The sequence below is a fragment of the Manis javanica genome, chromosome 11 (genome assembly GCF_040802235.1).
Source record: "Manis javanica isolate MJ-LG chromosome 11, MJ_LKY, whole genome shotgun sequence".
NCBI lineage: Eukaryota > Metazoa > Chordata > Mammalia > Pholidota > Manidae > Manis > Manis javanica.
Genome location: NC_133166.1, coordinates 14,577,518 through 14,599,586, shown reverse-complemented (window position 1 = coordinate 14,599,586; position 22,069 = coordinate 14,577,518).

Genomic DNA, 22,069 nt, shown 5'->3' with positions numbered 1-22,069 from the left:
TTCTACTGTTAACATTCTGCTCCAACCAATCATTTCTCTTTATTGAATTATTGTAATAATCTTGTTGGAGCTCCTTGCCTCTGCCCTTTTTCCATGCCCAAAATGGTCTCTTAAGTACAGCAATCAGAACTCTCCTTCAGGTCATGTTAGGTCCCCACAAAGAACACTACAGTGATTCCTGAGGGACTTGCATTCCCTGCCCCACCCCTTTAATCTTAGATTTTCCTCCCTTCTGACCTTCTCCTCGCTCACTCTGCTGTAACCACACTGCCCCTTGTTTTTGATCAAATATAACAGGCCTACTCCTCTTTGAATAATTTGTTTTAATAAATGTCCTTCTAACTAAAACGTTGTTATTTGCATGATTGAGATATTTGTATGACTTCCTCACCTCCTTCAACTTTTCAGTACAACCTTCAGAAGCTACCACATTCAAAACGGGGACCCACCTCCACTCACCCTATACACCTTGACTGCTTTGTATTTCTCTTTAGCACATATACTTACCTAATATCTTTAAATATATAATAGGAAGGATTTTGTTTCTCTACAGTTTTATTTTTTTAAGTTGCTTTATTCCCAGCATATAGAACAGGGTATTAATAAATAATTATTATTGTTTTTATATATATAGCATCTCATATTAATCTATACTATATATCATGGAGGGCTCACTGTGGACTTTTCTCTTCATCTGTGAATTCTGGTCTTAGACATTTTATTGTTGGTGGTGTTTAACAAAGCATCCCTTTATTTTGTTTTAGAAAATAATACTGGTTCATCTCCTCAAATTTATTGTCACCCTCAAAATACCCCTCTGTTTCTGTGCTTTTTTTTCAACACTCCATTGTTAGTGATTATGACTCAAATATATCCAGTGCTATCACATGATCTAATATATTGGCGATATTTATTACATACTGATTTGTAAAAAAAAGAAATCAGCTTATTTTCCCTCTTTGCTCATCCTCATCTTGTCCCTTCATATACACTGAACCTATTTCCCTCCAAGTGGCTAGCACTCTGGAAACTTGACTGAATGTCTGGGGCATGATAGGTTCTCAAGGAAGTGTGGGTGTGAGAGGAAAGTGCTATAATTCTCTGTCTTCCCTTTTGTTGATGCAAGACCTACCTTATCATTATGGAAGTGTTTAATATTTCCTAGTTTGGCATCTAATATATAAATAGGTCCCAAGTAAATATATATACCCTTTATAATTCCTAACGCAAATATTCAAAGTAGAATGTCTTTATTTAACCAGTGTTGACTTCTCTATCTCCCATAAAGTACACGATGTATTATCTGGCATGTCTTGGTATCCTTCATGTACGTTTCCATGTCTCATCTGAAGCCAAATATGTCCCATACGGAGCAAATGTGACAATACCCTTATCTCTTAGACCCTCTTATTCTTGCTTTTATCATCTTGCTCTTACACGTATGTAGGTGTGCCCTTTAATTTTTGTACCTCAATTCTACTTAAATTAGAACCTTCCCTGAATTGTCCGCTTGGTTTTCAGCCTGTCGTGCTGCTCTCAGCCTAGCTCCTCAGGCTTTCCCAGATAAATACCGAGGTGTATATGTTGAGGCAAAGTCAAATTACCTTTGTAGAAACATTTACCCTGGTATATACTGAGGGTACAAAGGCTATTCACTAGGAAACAAGATACAGTCACACACTGAATTTTTATTTAATTAAATAAAATGATGCACCAAAATGATGCTCCTGACCTTTCTTGATTTCTTATATAATATTATCATTCACAATGATATTCTAATATATTGATATAAATAAGAGCTCCTAAAACCCATATCAGACCAAAGACATTGACTTTGTAATAGAATGTAATGATTTTCTATGTTCTAGTTACATTGTAAATGCACCTTTCTGTAGGGGGAAAGCAAAGTTTCTGGACGATATTGATAATCCCAACTCCTCCCCACCTTAGCCATTTTGGGGGTGTGATTATAGGGCCCCATAAAACTCAGCATTAACGATATCAGCCAACTGAGTCCCATATGGAGAACTCAAGGCAAAGCTGTCACAGCCTAGAAGTATGATGCAATTGCAGCCCAACTGCCAGAAATACGATTATTAGTGTCTGAGCCTGTTTCAGATTTCAGACAAAACCAGAAACAGCCACTTGCCTTTTGAAAATGATGAATTTAACAGCCAACCATTTCCCCACTGATGCATGATCTGACTAAATCACAAATAAAAGACATGTCCAAGAATTCACATGGTTTTCTAGGTGATTTCTGAAGCCATGTACTATATCATTGCACTGACGCATCCTATTAGCCTTCTTCCAAGGAAGCTGAGTGGTAGAGGGGCTTCCATGGTAAACAGAAGGTACATATAGTGTTACTTAAAAAATAAGTTATGCTCCAGTAGCTGAGCTAGGTTTTTAAATACAAAGGATTAACTCTCTTATCCCTTATTACAATATAAATCATTATTGTCATTAAAATATGGAAAATATGGCAAAATAAAATCTAGAAAACAATCTTTAACATGTAAAGATAACATGTTTTATATAATCCACTTCTTACTAATTTTTCCTATTTGTCAGTGTGTGTGTATATATATATATATACACATACATACACATATATATTTTAATGTATAAAATGTTTTATAAATTTTTGCCTCATAAAATAGTTTGAATATTTTGTCATGATATAGTCCTGTAATGACATGTTTTTTAAGAACTGCATAGTATTGCATGCTAAAAATGTATATTAGTATATTCATATAAATCTTTAATTTATGGAGACTGTTTTTGAAAATTTTCCTATGCTGTGAGGAGCAAAGCAATATCCTTTTTATTAAGCCATATATATATATATATGTATATGTATATAATGAACTGTGTCTTTAATTATGAATTACTTGTTAAGATTATGTAAATAAAAGAAAGACTTCAGATACATATTGGCAATATCCTCCCAATGGTTGTAATCAATTATACTCCTACTCATAGTGCATTGACATGCCTAATCTCTAAATCACAAACAACATTGGATGTCATCACTTAAAACTAGTCTCTGAGGGAAAAATGCTGCTATCTTAGTTTTGCTTTTTTTTAAATTCATTTGGTTATTGGTGATATTGTATACTTTTTCAAACCTTTATTATTCATTTCAATGCCTTCCTTTTTATGCCTATTCAACTTCCTTGCCTGTATTTCTATTGGGATGGCTATATTTTTCTATTGAGCTGTAAAAGCTTTCTATATATTAAAGATGAAAACACTTTGTAGTATACATGGTACTTACTGGTTGTTTATCTTCCAGTTTTGTAGGTGATATCCTTGAAATTTACAATTTAAAAGGAAATCCATATGTTTCCTTTTAGCCTATACTTGATATTTTTAATTATGGAAATATTTTGGTATGTGCTTAAGGTAGAGACCTATTTATTCTCAAATAATCAGTTGTCTGAAGATGACTAAAGACTTACTTTTTTAAATCCTTGGACGAATAGTAGGGATTCAACTGGAAATTTTTATCTTAATATATCCCTAGTATTAAGTTGGGTGATCCTCAGCAATGACCATAACAGAAAAGAGGGTACTTTTAGAGAGAAGTTGTCACCATCAGACAGAAGAGCAGAATAGAATAATGTAGGGTTATCATGCTCAGTGACCCCCTTTTATAATAAGCAGACTAGGAAATAGAAGAAATAACCTGAGAGAAACGTAACCTCATAGTGACCCTAGTGGTCTTATGGATGAGGAAAAAGAAAGGTGTCAAATCTGGATATCTCAAAAGGTCTGTGAATCTTGTGAGCACTGCCTCAGACAGAACACTTGTATCTTGCTAGCATATAGATCTGTGATCTCTCAGCTAGATTGAATGAGTAATGCATAAATTTCTATATACAACAGGTAATTGTGAATATAAATTCTTAAAAAATGTGTCCCAATCTTTCCATGATTTTTTCCACATTATAAATTGTTCTCATCTCCTACAATATTTTTTACAGCATTCTATACTGCAGCCAAACTAAACCATCCACCATTTCCTGAAAATACATTGACTTTCATGTTTTTTTCCAATGCTGTTCCTTCTGTCTCAAATGTTCCTTTCTAATCATTCTATCAAAATTATGCTCATCTTCCTTAAGTACAATTTAAATGTGATGTCTTCCATGAAAACTTCCTAATTATCTTAGACAGACTTAGCAGCTCCTTTTTTCTACATTTTCAGAGCAGTGATCTTAAATCTCTGCTTATCATTTAGTTTTATACCTTACATTACACTAAGCTATTTATCTACTTACCACCTCCCACTTAACTCTGAATTAACATTGACTCTTTTCTAGTTCATCACTGAACCTTACAAAGTCTCTAGCACACTGCCTACTACATAACATGCACTTAATAAATATTTGCAGGTGGAGCCAAGATGGCGGTGTGAGTAGAGCAGCAGAAATCTCCTCCCAAAACCACATATATCTATGAAAATATAACAAAGACAACTCTTCCTAAAATAGAGACCAGAGGACACAAGACAACATCCAGACCACATCCACACATGTGAGAACCCAGTACCTCGCGAAGGGGGTAAAACACAAGCCCCGGCCTGGCGGGACCAAAGCTCCCCTCCCCCCAGCTCCCGGAAAGGGGAGAGGAGTCAGCAGGGAGGGAGAAGGAGCCCAGGACTGCTAAACAAACAGCCCCAGGATTCCGGACCAGAGCGCAGACACAGTGCATGCGTGGGGTCCTGGATACTAGGGAAACAGGGAGGCAGGACCAGTGAGCGGGTGCCTGAAGCTGATGCCAGAGAACAAAGAAACAGGAGCGGCCATTGTTTTTTTTTTTCCTCTTTTTTATTTAATTTTTTTGTTGTTGTTGTTGCTGTTTTTTTGGTTTCGAGAGAGCTTTTTGGAAATCTTAAAGGGGCAGGGCAGGACACTTAGTCAAGAGGCAGGGAATCTTGGGTTCTCTGGGCACTCTAACCCCCTGGGCAACAGTGAGCACAGAGGCCCCTTACAGAGATAAATAGCCTCCCGGCCGCTCCCCCTCCAACAGAGCTCCAGCATTTTGGAGTAGCAGCCCGAGCCAGGCAATACCCACAGTACCAGCAGAGATAAACTCCATAGCAGCAGGGCAGGAAGCAGAAGCCCTGTCTGCACACAGCTGCACAGCATAACCCACTAGAGGTCGCTATTCTCCCAGGAGAGGAAGGCCACAAACCAACAAGAAGGAAAGCTCTTTCAGCTGTCACTCATACCAGCTCTGCAAACTATACCTATCACCATGAAAAGGCAAAACTACAGGAAGACAAAGATCACAGAGTCAACACCTGAGAAGGAGAGAGGCCTAACAAGTCTTCCTGAAAAAGAATTCAAAATAAAAATCATAAACATGCTGACAGAGATGCAGAGAAATATGCAAGAGCTAAGGGATGAAGTCCAGAGGGAGATCACAGATGCCAGGAAGGAGATTAGTGAAGTGAAACAAACCCTGGAAGGATTTATAAGCAGAATGGATAAGATGCAAGAGGCCACTGAAGGAATAGAAACCAGAGAACAGGAAAGTATAGAAGGTGACATAGAGAGAGAGAAAATGATTTCTAGGAACAAAACAATACTAAGAGAACTGTGCGACCAATCCAAAAGGAACAATATCCGTATTACAGGGGTACCAGAAGAAAAAGAGAGAGGAAAAGGGATAGAAAGTCTCTTTGAAGAAATAATTGTTGAAAACTTCCCCAAACTGGGGGAGGAAATAATCAAACAGACCACAGAAATACACAGAATCCCCAACAGAAAGGATCCAAGGAGGACAACACCAAGACACATAATAATTAAAATGGCAAGGATCAAGGACAAGGAAAGAGATTTAAAGGTAGCTAGAGAGAAAAAGGTCACCTATAAAGGAAAACCCATCAGCTAACATCAGACTTCTCGACAGAAACCCTACAGGCCAGAAGAGAATGCCATGATATATTTAATACAATGAACCAGAAGGGCCTTAAACCAAGGATACTGTATCCACCATGACTATCATTTAAATATGATGGAGGGATTAAACAATTCCCAGACAAGCAAAAGCTGAGGGAATTTGCTTCCCGCAAACCACCTCTACAGGGCATCTTACAGGGACTGCTCTAGAAGGGAGCACTCCTAAAAAGAGCTCAGAACAAAACACATAACATATGAAGATTGGAGGAGGAGGAATAAGAAGGGAGAGAAGAAAAGAATCTCCAGACAGTGTATATAACAGCTCAATAAGCGAGCTAAGTTAGGCAGTAAGATACTAAAGAGGCTAAGCATGAACCATTGGTAACCACGAATTTAAAGCCTGCAATGGCAATAAGTACATATCTCTCAATAGTCACCCTAAATGTAAATGGACTTAATGCACCAATCAAAAGACACAGAGTAATAGAATTGATAAAAAAAAAGCAAGACCCATCTATATGCTGCCTACAAGAAACTCACCTCATACCTAAAGACATGCACAGACTCAAAGTCAAGGGATGGAAAAACACATTTCAGGCAAACAACAGTGAGAAGATAGTAGGGGTGCCAGTACTAATATCAGACAAAATAGACTTCAAAACAAAGAAAGTAACAAGAGATAAAGAAGGACACTACATAATGATAAAGGGCTCAGTCCAACAAGAGGATATAACCATTCTAAATATATATGCACCCAACACAGGAGCACCAGCATATGGGAAACAAATACTAACAGAACTAAAGAGGGAAATAGACTGCAATGCATTCATTTTAGGAGACTTCAACACACAACTCACCCTAAAGGATAGATCCACCAGGCAGAAAATAAGTAAGGACACAGAGCACTGAACAACACACTAGAAAAAATGGACCTAATAGACATCTATAGAACTCTACATCCAAATGCAACAGGATATACATTCTTCTCAAGTGCACATGGAACATTCATTCTCCAGAATACACCACATACTAGCTCAAAAAAAGAGCCCCAGTAAATTCCAAAATATTGAAATTCTACCAACCAACTTTTCAGATCACAATGGTATAAAACTAGAAATAAATTATACAAAGAAAAAAAAAGGCTCACAAACACATGGAGGCTTAACAACATGCTTCTAAATAATCAATGGATCAATGAACAAATCAAAATAGAGATCAAGGAATATATAGAAACAAATGACAACAACAACACAAAGCCCCAACTTCTGTGGGACACAGCAAAAGCAGTCTTAAGAGGAAATTATATAGCGATCCAGGCACACTTGAAGAAGGAAAAACAATCCCAAATAAATAGTCTAACATCAAAATTATCGAAACTGGAAAAAGAAGAACAAATGAGGCCTAAAGTCAGCAGAAGGAGGGACATAATAAAGATCAGAGAAGAAATAAACAAAATTGAGAAGAATAAAACAATAGCAGATATCAACAAAACCAAGAGCTGGTTCTTTGAGAAAATAAACAGAACAGATAAGCCTCTAGCCAAATTTATTAAGAGAAAAAGAGAATCAACACACATCAACAGCATCAGAAATGAGAATGGAAAAATCACGACAGACTCCACAGAAATACAAAGAATTATTAAAGACTACTATGAAAACCTATATGCCAACAAGCTGGAAAACATACAAGAAATGGACAACTTCCTAGAAAAATACAACCTCCCAAGACTGACCAGGGAAGACACACAAAAGTTAAACAAACCATTTACGAGCAAAGAAATTGAAACAGTAATCAAAAAACTACCCAAGAACAAAACCCTGGGGCCGGACGGATTTACGTCGGAATTTTATCAGACACACAGAGAAGACATAATACCCATTCTCCTTAAAATTTTCCAAAAAATAGAAGAGGAGGGAATACTCCCAAACTCATTCTATGAAGCCAACATCACCCTAATACCAAAACCAGGCAAAGACCCCACCAAAAAAGAAAACTACAGACCAATATCCCTGATGAATGTAGATGCAAAAATATGCAACAAAATATTGGCAAACCGAATTCAAAAATACATCAAAAGGATCATACACCATGACCAAGTGGGATTCATCCCAGGGATGCAAGGATGATACAACATTCGAAAATCCATCAACATCATCCAGCACATCAACAAAAAGAAAGACAAAAACCACATGATCATCTCCATAGATGCTGAGAAAGCATTTGACAAAATTCAACATCCATTCATGATAAAAACTCTCCACATAATAAAGGCCATATATCATAAACCCACAGCCAGCATTATACTGAACAGCGAGAAGCTTAAAGCATTTCCTCTGAGATTGGGAACTAGACAGGGATGCCCACTATCCCCACTTGTATTTAACATAGTACTAGAGGTCCTAGCCTCAGCAATCAGACAAAACAAAGAAATACAAGGAATCCAGATTGGTAAAGAAGAAGTGAAACTGTCACTATTTGCAGATGATATGATAGTGGACATAAAAAACCCTAAAGACTTCACTCCAAAACTACTAGAACTGATATTGTAATACAGCAAAGTTGCAGGATACAAAATTAACACACAGAAATCTGTAGCTTTCCTATACACTAACAATTAACCAATAGAAAGAGAAATCAGGAAAACAATTCCAATCACAATTGCATCAAAAAGAATAAAATACCTAGGAATGAACCTAACCAAAGAAGTGAAAGACCTATACCCTGAAACTACAAGTCACTCTTAAGAGAAATAAAGGGGACACTAACAGATGGAAACTCATCCCATGCTCGTGGCTAGGAAGAATTAATATCATCAAAATGGCCATCCTGCCCAAAGCAATATACATATTTGATGCAATCCTTATCAAATTACCAGCAACATTCTTCAATGAACTGGAACAAATAATTCAAAAATGCATATGGAAACACTAAAGACCCCGAATAGCCAAAGCAATCCTGAGGAAGAAGAATAAAGTAGGGGGGATCTCACTCCCCAACTTCAAGCTCTACTATAAAGCCATACTAATCAAGAGAATTTGGTACTGGCACAAGAACAGAGCCACAGACCAGTGGAAGAGATTAGAGACTCCAGACATGAACCCAAACATATATGGTCAATTAATATTTGATAAAGGAGCCATGGACATACAATGGCAAAATGACAGTCTCTTCAACAGATGGTACTGGCAAAACTGGACAGCTACATGTAGGAGAATGAAACTGGACCATTGTCTAACCCCATACACAAAAGTAAATTCAAAATGGATCAAAGACCTGAATGTAAGTCATGAAACCATAAAACTCTTAGAAAAAAACATAGGCAAAAACCTTTTAGACATAAACATGAGTGACCTCTTCTTGAACATATCTCCCCGGGCAAGGAAAGCAACAGCAAAAAGGAAAGCAATAGAACAAAAAGGAACCCTACAGTATGGGGGAATATATTTGAAAATGACAGATCCGATAAAGGCTTGACGTTCAGAACATATAAAGAGCTCACACGCCTCAACAAACAAAAAACAAATAACCCAATTAAAAAATGGGCAGAGGAACTGAACAGACAGTTCTCCAAAAAAGAAATACAGATGGTCAACAGACACATGAAAAGATGCTCCACATCGTTAATTATCAGAGAAATGCAAATTAAAACTACAATGAGATATCACCTCACACCAGTAAGGATGGCTGCCATCCAAAAGAGAGACAACAGCATATATTGGCGAGGCTGTGGAGAAAGGGGAACCCTCCTACACTGCTGGTGGGAATGTAAATTAGTACAACCATTGTGGAAAGCAGTATGGAGGTACATCAAAATGCTCAAAACAGACTTACCATTTGACCCAGGAATTCCACTCCTAGGAATTTACCCTAAGAATGCAGCAATCAAGTTTGAGAAAGACAGATGCACCCTATGTTTATCACAGCACTATTTACAATAGCCAAGAATTGGATGCAACCTAAATGTCCATCGATAGATGAATGGATAAAGAAGATTTGGTACATATACAGAATGGAATACTACTCAGCCAAAGGAAAAGGGCAAATCCTACCATTTGCAGCAACATGGATGGAGCTGGAGGGTATTATGCTCAGTGATATAAGCCAAGTGGAGAAAGAGAAATACCAAATGATTTCACTCATCTGTGGAGTATAAGAACAAGGGAAAAACTGAAGGAACAAAACAGCAGCAGAATCACAGAACTCAAGAATGGACTAACAGGTACCAAAGGGAAAGGGACTGGGGAGGATTGGTGGGTAGGGAGAGATAAGGGGGGTGAAGAAGAAGGGTGGTATTAAAATTAACATGCATGGGGGATGGGAGAAAGGAGAGGGCTGTACAACACAGAGAAGTCAAGTAGTGATTCTACAACATTTTGCTATGCTGATTGACAGTGTCTGTAAAGGGGTTTATAGGGGGGACCTGGTATAGGGGAAAGCCTAGTAAACATAATATTCATCATGTAAGTGTATATTAATGATAACAAAAAAAAAAAGCAGTTCCTGTGTGGTGACCTCCAATGAGTTCTACACAATGGTATAAAGGGCATATCAAAGTGTGGGCAAAGGGTCTGTTTCTGTTTCTACAGAGGATCAAAGCCTAATTTGGCAACCCAGAAAATGAACTAAGATATGATATGAAGAAGAACTTCCAACATCAGCACTCTCTGGAAGAGTCATACCAGAAGATGATCATCAAAAAACCTCAACAAAGATCCAGGTGATGCTGCAGTTGTAGCTGCATCTATCCCACTGGTTCCTGGATTTGCCATTGGAATGTAGAAGGAGATATCTAATCTGGCCTGTGCTTTCATTAAAGCAACAAATTTAACTGGATCTATACTGTTGGAACTCAACCAAGAATTAGGAGAAGTGCAAGTTGTAGTGCTCCAAAATCTTACGACTACAGACTATCTACTGTTAAAAGAACATATGGGATGTGAACAGTTCCCAGGAATGAGTTGTTTTAATTTGTCTGATTTCTCTCACTGTTCAAGTACAATATCCATCGTATCACAGACAAATTTTCACAAATGCATAGGATGCCTAACTGGTTTTCTTGGCTTCACTGGAGATGGCTGGTAATTATAGATCTGCTTTGGTTATGTAACTGTATTCCTATTATCTTAATGTGTGTGCATAATTTAATTAGTACTTAAAACCTATACATGCTTAAGTTACTCTACAAGAAAATATGTCAAAGAAATAATCAATCCTCCCATGTTTTCTTCCGTCTGCTACCTCTATAGCTTTTCTTCTTCCTTCCTAATTACAACCCTTAAATAGAATTCGTGCCTCATATCGAATTTACTGAGTATCATAATTCCTCCAAGTGGTAAAGATACCTCAAGACAAATGCTGGGTATAGAAGTCACAGGGCATAAATCTGCAAAGAAGTAAAAAGCTAACCTTTTCAAACAATATGGCTTCTCTGTCACTTACCAACTTTACATCTCCCTGTATGGCCCCGGAAGATGACTGGTTAGCCAGAGATGGGTAAGATTGCTCAAGGGAGGAACAACCTAAGACAGACACAGTCACAGGGGGGCCATCAGGTGAGAAATTGGGAATCAACAGTGGTGAGGCTTAGAACCTCACCCCCCCTGTTTTGAGAGAAATCTTCTGCATCTGTGGATGTTTTAATGCCCTTTTCTAACTTGGATTAACACATAGTCTACAGGCACACACCTGATCATCTACAATTGTTCTCTTACAACACTAAACTATGTTTTCTACCTTTATCTTGCATCTACCTACCACTACAGCATTTTATTAAAAATAAAAATAATAATAATAATAATAAGGGAGAAATGTGGGAGCCACATATAAATCAAGTATAAAATGCAAACAAATATTCATATTTGACCTGATTGTTTATAGTTCATAATGCGTGATCAAAACCGAAAGTTTCTGTGATGACTGCCCTTGTACTGTTCACCATGTAAGAACTTATTCACTTTGTAAGAATTTGTTCACCATGTAAGAACTTATTCATTATGCTTCAGAAGATTGGAGACTGATGAGAATTAGGCTTGAGATGGATTAATGATTGTGCATTGAGCAGTGACTCCCCTATACAGAATTTTATTGTTGTTAACAACCATTCGATCAATAAATATGAGAGATGCCCTCTCAAAAAAATAAATAAATAAATATTTGCAAATAAGGGAGGCTTATAGTAATAGAAGTAGTCAAACAAGTGAGTTAAAAAAAGGAACAAATATTTTTCAGGTTTCTGGTATGTACTAGATGCTATATACACATTCTCAGTTAATATGCATGAGTCCATGAATATGTACTCGTATCTTGACTACTTAGAAATGAGAATGGAAATATGGTAGAAAGATATACTTTGTCCAATTCACATGGTAGGAAGTAGCTGAGCCAATATTTAACTCAGGGTATCTCTTACTCCAAGGTATGTCTTTCTTCTTGTGTGTCATACCAAGTCTTTGCTTAACTGATTCTTTCTTCACACAGAAACTTACTGGGGATTGCTATGTGATAGGCACAGTTCTAGGAGTTTTTAGATACAGATATAAAAATGGCTCTCCTGTTTAGTATCATTATTCTTCTTCCAGATTGATAATTTGAGTTAATGATTAGCTAACTGACTTAGCCAACCATACGTAATTCTTGAGGAGCAGGGAAGAAACTGTAGTCATATCATCTGAGTCCACAGTAAGTCAAAGAAAATCCTAGTATTACCTAAAAACTGCCAAAATTTATAGGTAAGTATAAAAAAGATGAAACCAGTAGGCTTCTGCACACCACTTCAATAATGTTATTGATTTTAGCCTCTCATTCATCTTTTCCCTCAGAACTCCTGGTTAGAGCTCTACAGTCTTCATGGGCCATTTTCTCCATATTTGTTACTAGACTGCACACAGTATTCTCAGTAGGTTTTTGCTAATGCCAAGATGGGCATGCAGGGGCAAAAGCTGAATGCTACACAGTTGGAGCTTGGAACCTAAAACACAGATAAAGCTGATGGATTCAATAAGAGGGACCGAAGCTTTCTTTCTGAATTCAATACTCTCTTAGCTGGCCCCAAGATCCCTTCAGGCCAATGAAAAGACACTCTTAAAAAGATACAGTATACAAACAATATAACAATATTGCTTCTCTCTCACTTACCAACTTGACATTTCCCTGTATGGCCCCGGAAGATGACTGGTTAGCCAGAAACGGGTAAGATTCCTCAAGGGAGGAACAACGTAAGACAGGCACAGTTGCAGGGGGGCCATCAGGTGAGAAATTGGGGATCAACAGAGGTGAGGCTTAGAACCTCACCCCCCCCCTGTTTTGAGAGAAATCTTCTGCGTCCGTGGATGTTTTGTTGCCCTTGTCTAGCTTGGATTAATACTTAGTCTACAGGCACACACCTGATCATCTACATTTGCCCTCTTACAGCACTAAACTATGTTTTCTACCTTTATCTTGCATCTACCTACCACTTCAGCATTTTATTAAAAAATAATAATAATAATAATAATAATAATAAGGGAGAAATGTGTGATTCACATATAAATCAAGTATAAAAATCAAACAAGTATTCATATTTGACCTGATTGTTTATAGTTCATAATGCGTGATCAAAACTGGAAGTTTCTGTGATGACTGCCCTTGCACTGTTCACCATGTAAGAACTTGTTCACTATGTAAGAATTTGTTCACCATATAAGAACTTATTCGTTATGCTTCAGAAGATTGGAGACTGTTGAGAAGTAGGCTTGGGGTTGATTAATGATTGAGCATTGAGTCCCCTATACAGAATTTTATTGTTGTTAACAACCATTTGATCAATAAATATGAGAGATGCCCTCTCAAAAAAAAAAAAGATATAGTGTTGTTACCCATGCATAGGACACTTGGCAGCCTCCATCATAGAAAAATCCCACAAACACAAATATACCAATGATTCAATTGAAACATAGAGGGTTGTCCTTACGCAGGGATAATAGAAAGCATTATAACAACTATCTAAAGAGTTCTAGGATAATTGTGACTCTTTCAAGCCTATTTTCAATGCTTGAAATTTACTTCCTTACAATGAGAAGTAGGAGAAAATGTGTACTGATCATACACCAGTCACATATGTCACCCTATTTAAATAAATTCTCAAAACAATATTGGTATTATTAGTAGTAATAACCTAAGAATTTAGAGTCATATAAATTGTATACAGAGTAATCATAATTTGCCTATTAGCTAAGTTTCCTCATTCATAAAAGGAGCACTACTCTTGTGAGTTTTCCTACCAAGGGAATTATGGAAGGGATCAAGGAGTAATAATCTTTGTAAAGTGTGAAGTGGCACATAGACACTGAGAAGTGACTGGCAGTTACCATGGGGAGGGAGTTGAAGAAGTGAGTGGGTGAAATAAGTGAAGAGAATAAGGAGGCACAAAATCTCAGTCATAATATGAATTAGTCACAGGGATGAAAGTACAACATAGAGAATATAGTCAATAATTCTGTAATATCTTTCTATGTTGACAGATAGTAACTACCCTAGTTGGGGTGAGGATTTATTAATATATATAATTGTTACATCACTGTGTTGCATACTTGAAACTACTATGATGTTGCATATCAACTATACTTCAATAAAAAATCAATCAAATGAAACAAGTCAAAATAAAATAGGACCCATAATAAATGAAATAATCTTAATGTCTATTTATTCATTTTTATATCAGAATTAAATATCTATTATGCTTCTAAAATGACAAAATGTCAAAACACAGTATTCCTATCTTTTCAGAACTAGAGATCTTGTAGTAGGAACCAGTAGTTTAGGGAAGATATGCTAAATTCAGTATACCCAGAGGTCACTGTAATGAAAGACACTTTTTCTCAGAACTGAAGGAGATAAAGTGGAGATGCTGGAGGCATATATGCTACCTGAAATCCACTCTTGGCTTTCGTATTTTCAAGTGTCCTGAAACTAAGCTAGCAAGAAGAAGTAGGTTCCTAGGGATTCAGGACTTAGGATGGTTTTATATTCTACATATTCTACATCCAAACGGAGTTCCTTTCCTTACCCACTGCCTCTGCACTATTGCTCTACTGAGTCTTCCCAGGCAATTCACGCTTAGCCCCACCTTGTATAAAGCCTTCCTTGAAGATGAGATTCCACATGAATTTGTCTTTCTCTCTGAATATCTATAGCATTTGTAATATAGATACCCCAGGTTTTATCTGGCTGCTTATGAAACACATTTACAGTAATGGTCCTAATCTCATGCACTAAACCCATGCCTTCTGATCAGCAAGAAATCCTAAAAATTTTAATAGATCCCTTTAGTCAACTATTTCTGAGATTCCCAAACACACACAAGTAATCTTCATATCTCTAATGTTCCTTAAACTCTATCAGTTTATACATCCTTGGTAAGACAATTTTCCTTTTGGTATAGTCACTCTGTAATATATTATCCAAACTTGGGACTCTTTTGAGAGTGAAAAGAAGCTCTTACCAGATGAGACAGCAAGAACATATGTGAAAACTGAGACTGTCCTGAGCATCCTGGTGCATAAGGCCACCTACCTCTAAGGATACCCTAGAAGCAGACAGTACCACACTACCCTCATCTGTCCCCTAGAGTTGTGCAGTGTCACATCTGCTCCCTATTCCCAGGTGGTCTCAACCCAACACAATGCTTCAAGGGCACTTGGTGTTTTTTCTGACTCTATAGAACCTACAGAATTTCATTCCTGGGGCATGCAGTTATTCCTCAATAGAGAGGATAACAGAGCAGTGTCCAGATGGGAAAATTATCCAGTCTCAACTTTTATCTCTGACTTCCAGATCCTAGTTTTGGGCCATACAACTAGGCATGAATTTCAGCCTTTCATGAAGTAATTTTCTTTAGTGACCCTGCAGCTATGTGCTTTCCTCATCGCACCAACCCCACAGTCTGTCAGACAGCAGTACATATCTGAACTACACTTTAAGACATGTTTAAATACTTTCCCATTAGCCACCTAAAGCCTATTCAATGTCCCCTAAAATTTGATGAGTTAATTTTCTAGAATATTCTTTGACTGTTAGAAGGGAGGTCAGCCAAGGGCTAGATCCACATGCCAACTTAAAAGAATTTTACTTCCAGCTCAGTCATGATAGCTTTTTATATCGTTACTACTTTTACCACACAATTGGGTTCATAATGATTCCTTCACCAGCCTCTGCTGTGTTTCACGAAAGATTTGGTGTCAAACTCACACAGGATTTTTAAACATTTTCCTCTGTTTGAATATCTTCTCAGACTTGTTTTCTGTTCTTCCCATTCCCTGTTTATGGGATCCCTCATTTGGATGGCATTACTGAGAATGACAACAGAGGGTAACTTTAAAACACAATTGTAAAAGTTTACATGTATTGCTTCATTTGAGACACACAACTATATGAAATCAAGAAATTTCATTTTTTATTCCATTTTACTGCTGAGAAAACTGAGGTTCAGAGAATTAAAAAAAAATTTTCCAAGTCTAACAATGAAAGGATGACTGAACAATTCCAGGGCTAAGAATTAAAGGATGGATTCAAAGCCTGTGTCTTTTGGAGCTGTATTTTGTGCCCTCCAAAGATAAAGTAGTTCCTCTCTGCAGCAACTTTTTTCAATGGTCTTTGCCAACACCAATGACAGGGCACTGAAAGACATGGGTAAAGCACCAAGGTGAGCCTTAGTCACCATCCAGCAATCCTCCTTCATAAAATGACCCTTTATTTCTCTGCTTGATGGATCTCTGTTTACAATGGAATCAGCTCTCTCTTTTTTTTTTTTGGCAACATATCCCTTTGGCTTGAATACTTCAGCTTTCACCTTAAGTTTATGTCCCTTCATATTCTATTAGATAAATGGCATCCCTTGAGACACATAAAGGGTTGCCTGGTACCCTTTTAATCATTAGAATTGCCTTTTTAATATCTCCCATTATCCTACTGATGCCAGAAATATAAGGGCATCATTTTACACAGATCAGCAATTCTGTGTACACCAGTTTAGGTTACTTGCAATTGTAGCAGCATAGTATTGCACTTATTTACCTTATAGATGAATTCAGTTGCATTTTAAACTGATTCTTCAGATCTAGAGACTATACCTGCAGTGCTGTTATTACTGGACAGACATGTCTCTGATTAATATTAGCATATGTAATATATTGTAGTGGTATATAAGGCTTTGGGTTTGAGTTGCCATTTTTACTCCATCACTAATTCATCTGATGATGAGCAAGTTACTAAACTGCCCTAAGGCTCATTTTTCTCATTCATCCAATGGTTATTATGATTGCATGCCATGTATGTTAAAATGCCTGAGACAAGCAAAGCGCTGAATAAATAGTAACTCTCATTAAAATTAATAGTAATAACCTCTACTGAATCAGTAAGTAATACATTTTTTGTTTTGTTTAAAGAAGGAAGGCAATAATAGCTTAGAAGTTGTGATGGGTAACAAGGAGAGATGGTACTAGCCTCGAGACACATGGCATGTTAAAAAGTAAACTAATTCAAAAGCAAATTTGTTTTGACTGAAAAGGGCCTCCACAGAGTAAAACCACTTCACTGTGAGACTCAAGTCAGAAAAAGATAATTCATTCCTAAAATTTTTCGTTTCTGTTGAAGCATTAAAAGAGTTGTTTGCACTAGAGAACTAATCCTTCACATGCTTGCTCATGCATTCCTTTTTGTTCCAGACATTTTTAAAAATCATACTTCCTTTACTGCCTCAAATAAGTTAGCAGTACAAAGAAAGAATCAGCTAACTTAGTGGTCTATCTCTGGTGGGTGCTATTTTATTTAATTAGTTTGATAATGTAAATATGCAAGATCATTGAGGATACCAAAAAATGGGACTTTCATGGGAAGAGCATAGGAAAATATGGCTTTTTGGAACAGCAAAGTCACACAGCGTAGAGAAGAGAACACATTAATGGTTGGAAGACCAACCATTAATGATGCTTGACAACTGATTGAATTCCTTTAGGGTGAAATCTGTTAAGAAGTTGGTGAGCTGGGATGGTCCTTATTGAGTTCTAATTGTTAAACATTAAGAGGGATTTTCTAGAAATAATGTTTTTTTCTTATCTGAAGCTCAGGTGCAATGAATTGAGTTAGTAATGAAACAATTTTTAGCCCTCTTATCATCACTCATTTACGAAAGTTTAATTATTATTTTTATAGTTACTTGATTTCTCTCTTCTCCTATCAACTCTGATACTCCCATTCCTATCATTCCACCATAAGTACTTGCTCTAATAAATGTAATTTTTGAATGATTTTTAGATATACTTTTTCATTACATAAAGAGCATTTTGCTATAAATCTCATTCTATTACTTATGTTTGTCCAAACATTATGTTACTATTTGTCTCTCTAGTTCATGTTTCCTCAATGCCATCACAGTTTTACATAGTAAAACTTCGAAGTTTTACACAGTAAAAATTCCTATAGAGTGAGACACCTAGATTATCTCCATAAATTATTATCGCAAATATGCAGGATTTGCCAGGATCATTCTTAAGTTATTTATATCTTTGTTGTTATTATGAGCAGTATCCTTTTTCCCTCCTCCATACTTTTTTTCAAATTGTTCATATCTGGTGAGGAGAAACACACTAATTTTTTAGTTCTTATATTTGAACATCTTGCTTAATCCTCTTATCAGTATTATTAATGCATAAATAGATTATGTTTGATTTTTTTAGTAGATGATAATATTATCTGCAACAGAGGTATTGTCTCTTTACTTTCTATCCTATGCCTTTTATATCTTTTTCTTTTCTTAGTAAAGTGGCAAAAACTTTGGTGGCAGGGATATTAGACTTCTTCATATTCTTGAATGGAATGAATCAAAGTTTTTCCACTGAATTTGATACTTACTTTATTTTTCAATATATAGTCTTGATTGACTTTAGGAAGCTACATTCTATTATTAGCAGTAAAATCATTTTAATATAAATAGGTTTAAAGTTGATCAATACTTTTGCTATATCTATTGGTACACTCATATGATTTTTATATTTTAGTTAATTAAAAGTTATTCACATTCATAGCTTTTGGGATATATTAAGAAAAATCTTGCATTTATTGGGAAAAAATCTTTTTCATATACAGATTGTAGTAGTACAATATTTAAATAGCTTTTCTTTTTCTATACTGCCTTTATTATATTGTGGAGCTGGGCTATATTTACCTCATGAAAAAATTAAATGGACTATCCTTTTTTTCATATTATGAAACAAACATATAAAATCATCTTGTTACATTTTTTTTCTTTGAACTCCTATGTGATATTTTTGACACTAAATCTTTTATTTTCCTTTAAGGTAGAGATTGTTGAGATGCTTGATGGCATTATGAGAGTTTTTAATGGTTATGAGTTTACTCAAATTTTGAATTTCTATTTGTGCCACTTTTAGCATTTGGTGTATTTGGGGGAATTTATCCATTTATCCTAGGCTTTTCAAATTCAAGAATCAAACATATATCTGGCACATATGTTCACATTATTATTATTGAGTTATATGTAAATTTGTCTTTTGTCTATAACTAATTTCCCCTGCTTATTCTGTATTTTACTTACTTGAACATTCTTTTATCTTGATCTCATTTCCGTTTACAAAGAAAAGTTTTTAAGTTTGTGAAGCTACATGTATAACTTAGTAAACTACACATCCATCACAATGTCTTATTTATAGTAGACCATAAATATTTGCTGAAAGAAAAGAGACCAGACTTATCTCTTCCACCTTAGTTAGGTCTTGGCAGTGACAATGTATTTTGTAGAACAGTATGATATTTATAGTTAAGAGAGTCAGATCCAAGAAGAGATGACAACAATTCTTTGTGTGATTCTGATCAAATTCGTTAAAATCAAGAAGACTTGGTTTCCTTAGTACGAGTTTTCCTTACATAGGGTTTTCATGGGGATTAAATATGCTAAATAGAAGAGTACTTTGTAAATTGCAGTGAATTATAAATATATTTACAGGAAGGAAGAAAAGAAGTAAATCATGAAGAAAGAAGAAAAAGATCATGAAGGAGAGATAAATTTACATAAAAATGGAACAAAGAATTTTGAGGATAATAAAAACTACAGTGAAGCAGAACAAAGCCTGGATTTGATGCCAGAAGATGGAGAATTTGGCCCCTCTGATTTTTACAATTCAATTTTGGGTAAATATCTAAACCTCCCATAAATAAAGTTGGAAATTACATTTATGACATGGAATTCCTGGAAGCTCAAGTGAGATAACAGATTTTAAAATTTTATGTAAACTGAATCATTTTTCTTACAGCAAGTCATTTAAATAGAAACACACTGTAAATGTGTCCAAATATTCTTATATTTGTGTGTACACAAGGGAATATTATTCAGCCTTAAAAAGAAGGAAATCCTGTCATTTGCAACAATGTAAGTGAAACAGAGGACATAGGCTAAGTCCATACACAAAATGACAAATATTTTATAATCTCATAGATATGTAAAATCTAAAAACATCATACTCATAGAAGCAGACAGTTTAACAGTGGTTGCCACAGACTGGGGGGGTGAGGAGAATGGGAGATTTAGTCACAAGGTACAAACTTTTGATTTTAAGATGAATAAATTCAAGAATCTAATGTACAGCATAGTGATTATAGTTAATAACACTGTATTGTATACAAGAAATTTGCTATAAGATATTAGATCTTAAGTATTCTTACCACAAAGCAAAAACAAAAACAAAAAAAGAGAGATAAGTATATGAGGTGATAGATATGTTAATTAACCTGATTAGGTGGTTTCACTATAATTTATATGATTTCACTATGTAAACATATATGGAATTATCATGTCTTATTTCAAATATATATACAATTTTTGCCAATTTTACCCCAATAAAGCTGGGAACATTCCAATTTTTGTTTGTCAGTAACACCTCAATAAAGCTGGGGTTAGGAAAGCCCCTTCCCATGGGATACAAGGAAGATGTGTTTTTTTGCTGATTTCCACACTAACTTGTTATAATATCTATATATTCAACTGATTAAGAAGCATGAATTCCCTCCCAAGATAATTGCTGGGCATCTACAAATAGCACAAAAGTAGTTGATGTGATGATTACAAACCTTATCACAGAGAAATTAAAAATCCAAGAAAAGAAACCAGTTTTGAATGCAATTAAGAATAATAAACATCAAAACATGCTAAGCTTTATAAGCAAACATGAGGGAAAAAAGCTGTTGGAGTGATGAGAATAAATCACTTTCTAATGCAGCAGTGTGGGAAGTTGAGGGGGTGGTACACAGAAGGATTTCTTAAAGAAGAGTCACTCTGATATGTGTTTAGGAGTGTAGATGAAGGAGGACATGTACAGAAGGAAAAACAGAACACTGTTATGAACCTGAAAGAACTCAGTCTTGAGGAAAGACAAGTGTCTTAGAGGAACTAAATGGGATGGCTTAGGGGTGGGGGCTCAGGGATCATGGGGAAATCTAAGTTTCTATAAACTGAAGTCTTACATGCCACCCTAAAGGATGTTGACATAATGATTTGAAATCACAGAAAGATTTTGAACAGAAAAATGATGTGATCATAATCTAATTAAAAACAAATAAAAAACTGATGATTTGGAGTTCCATTAGTAGATTATTGAAATAATCCAGAGGTAAGCAAATGAGCTATGGATATGAGATAGTTGTACAGAGAAAGGCTATAGATGTGAACATTTCTTAGCAGGTAGAATTGTGAGGACTTGGCATATGATTCAGAAATTAAAAATCAAAATAACAAAGTAGCAAACATATACATATGAATTATTATTACTGGAAATGCTGTGTTCATAGGAGAATACTGAGAGTTTTTAAAAGCTATTAGAAAACAAAACTAAACACAAACACAAAATTATGTATAAAAAGCCATAAGTTTAGAATATACATCAATCTAGGTTTATAGGGCCTAAAAACTTAAGCAGTTTCAGGGATCTGGCCCTGTCTAAGAAGCAGAATAAACTACTGAACATAAATGAATATATATTTAGGTTTTTTGAGAGAAATAATAAATCCTGTAACAATTTAAGTTTTCTGGTGAATAATACCGCAAATACCACAAAATCCAGAAAAAATGGCTCTTTTGTACTTTTTTTAAAAAACAACTCTTCATATAACAA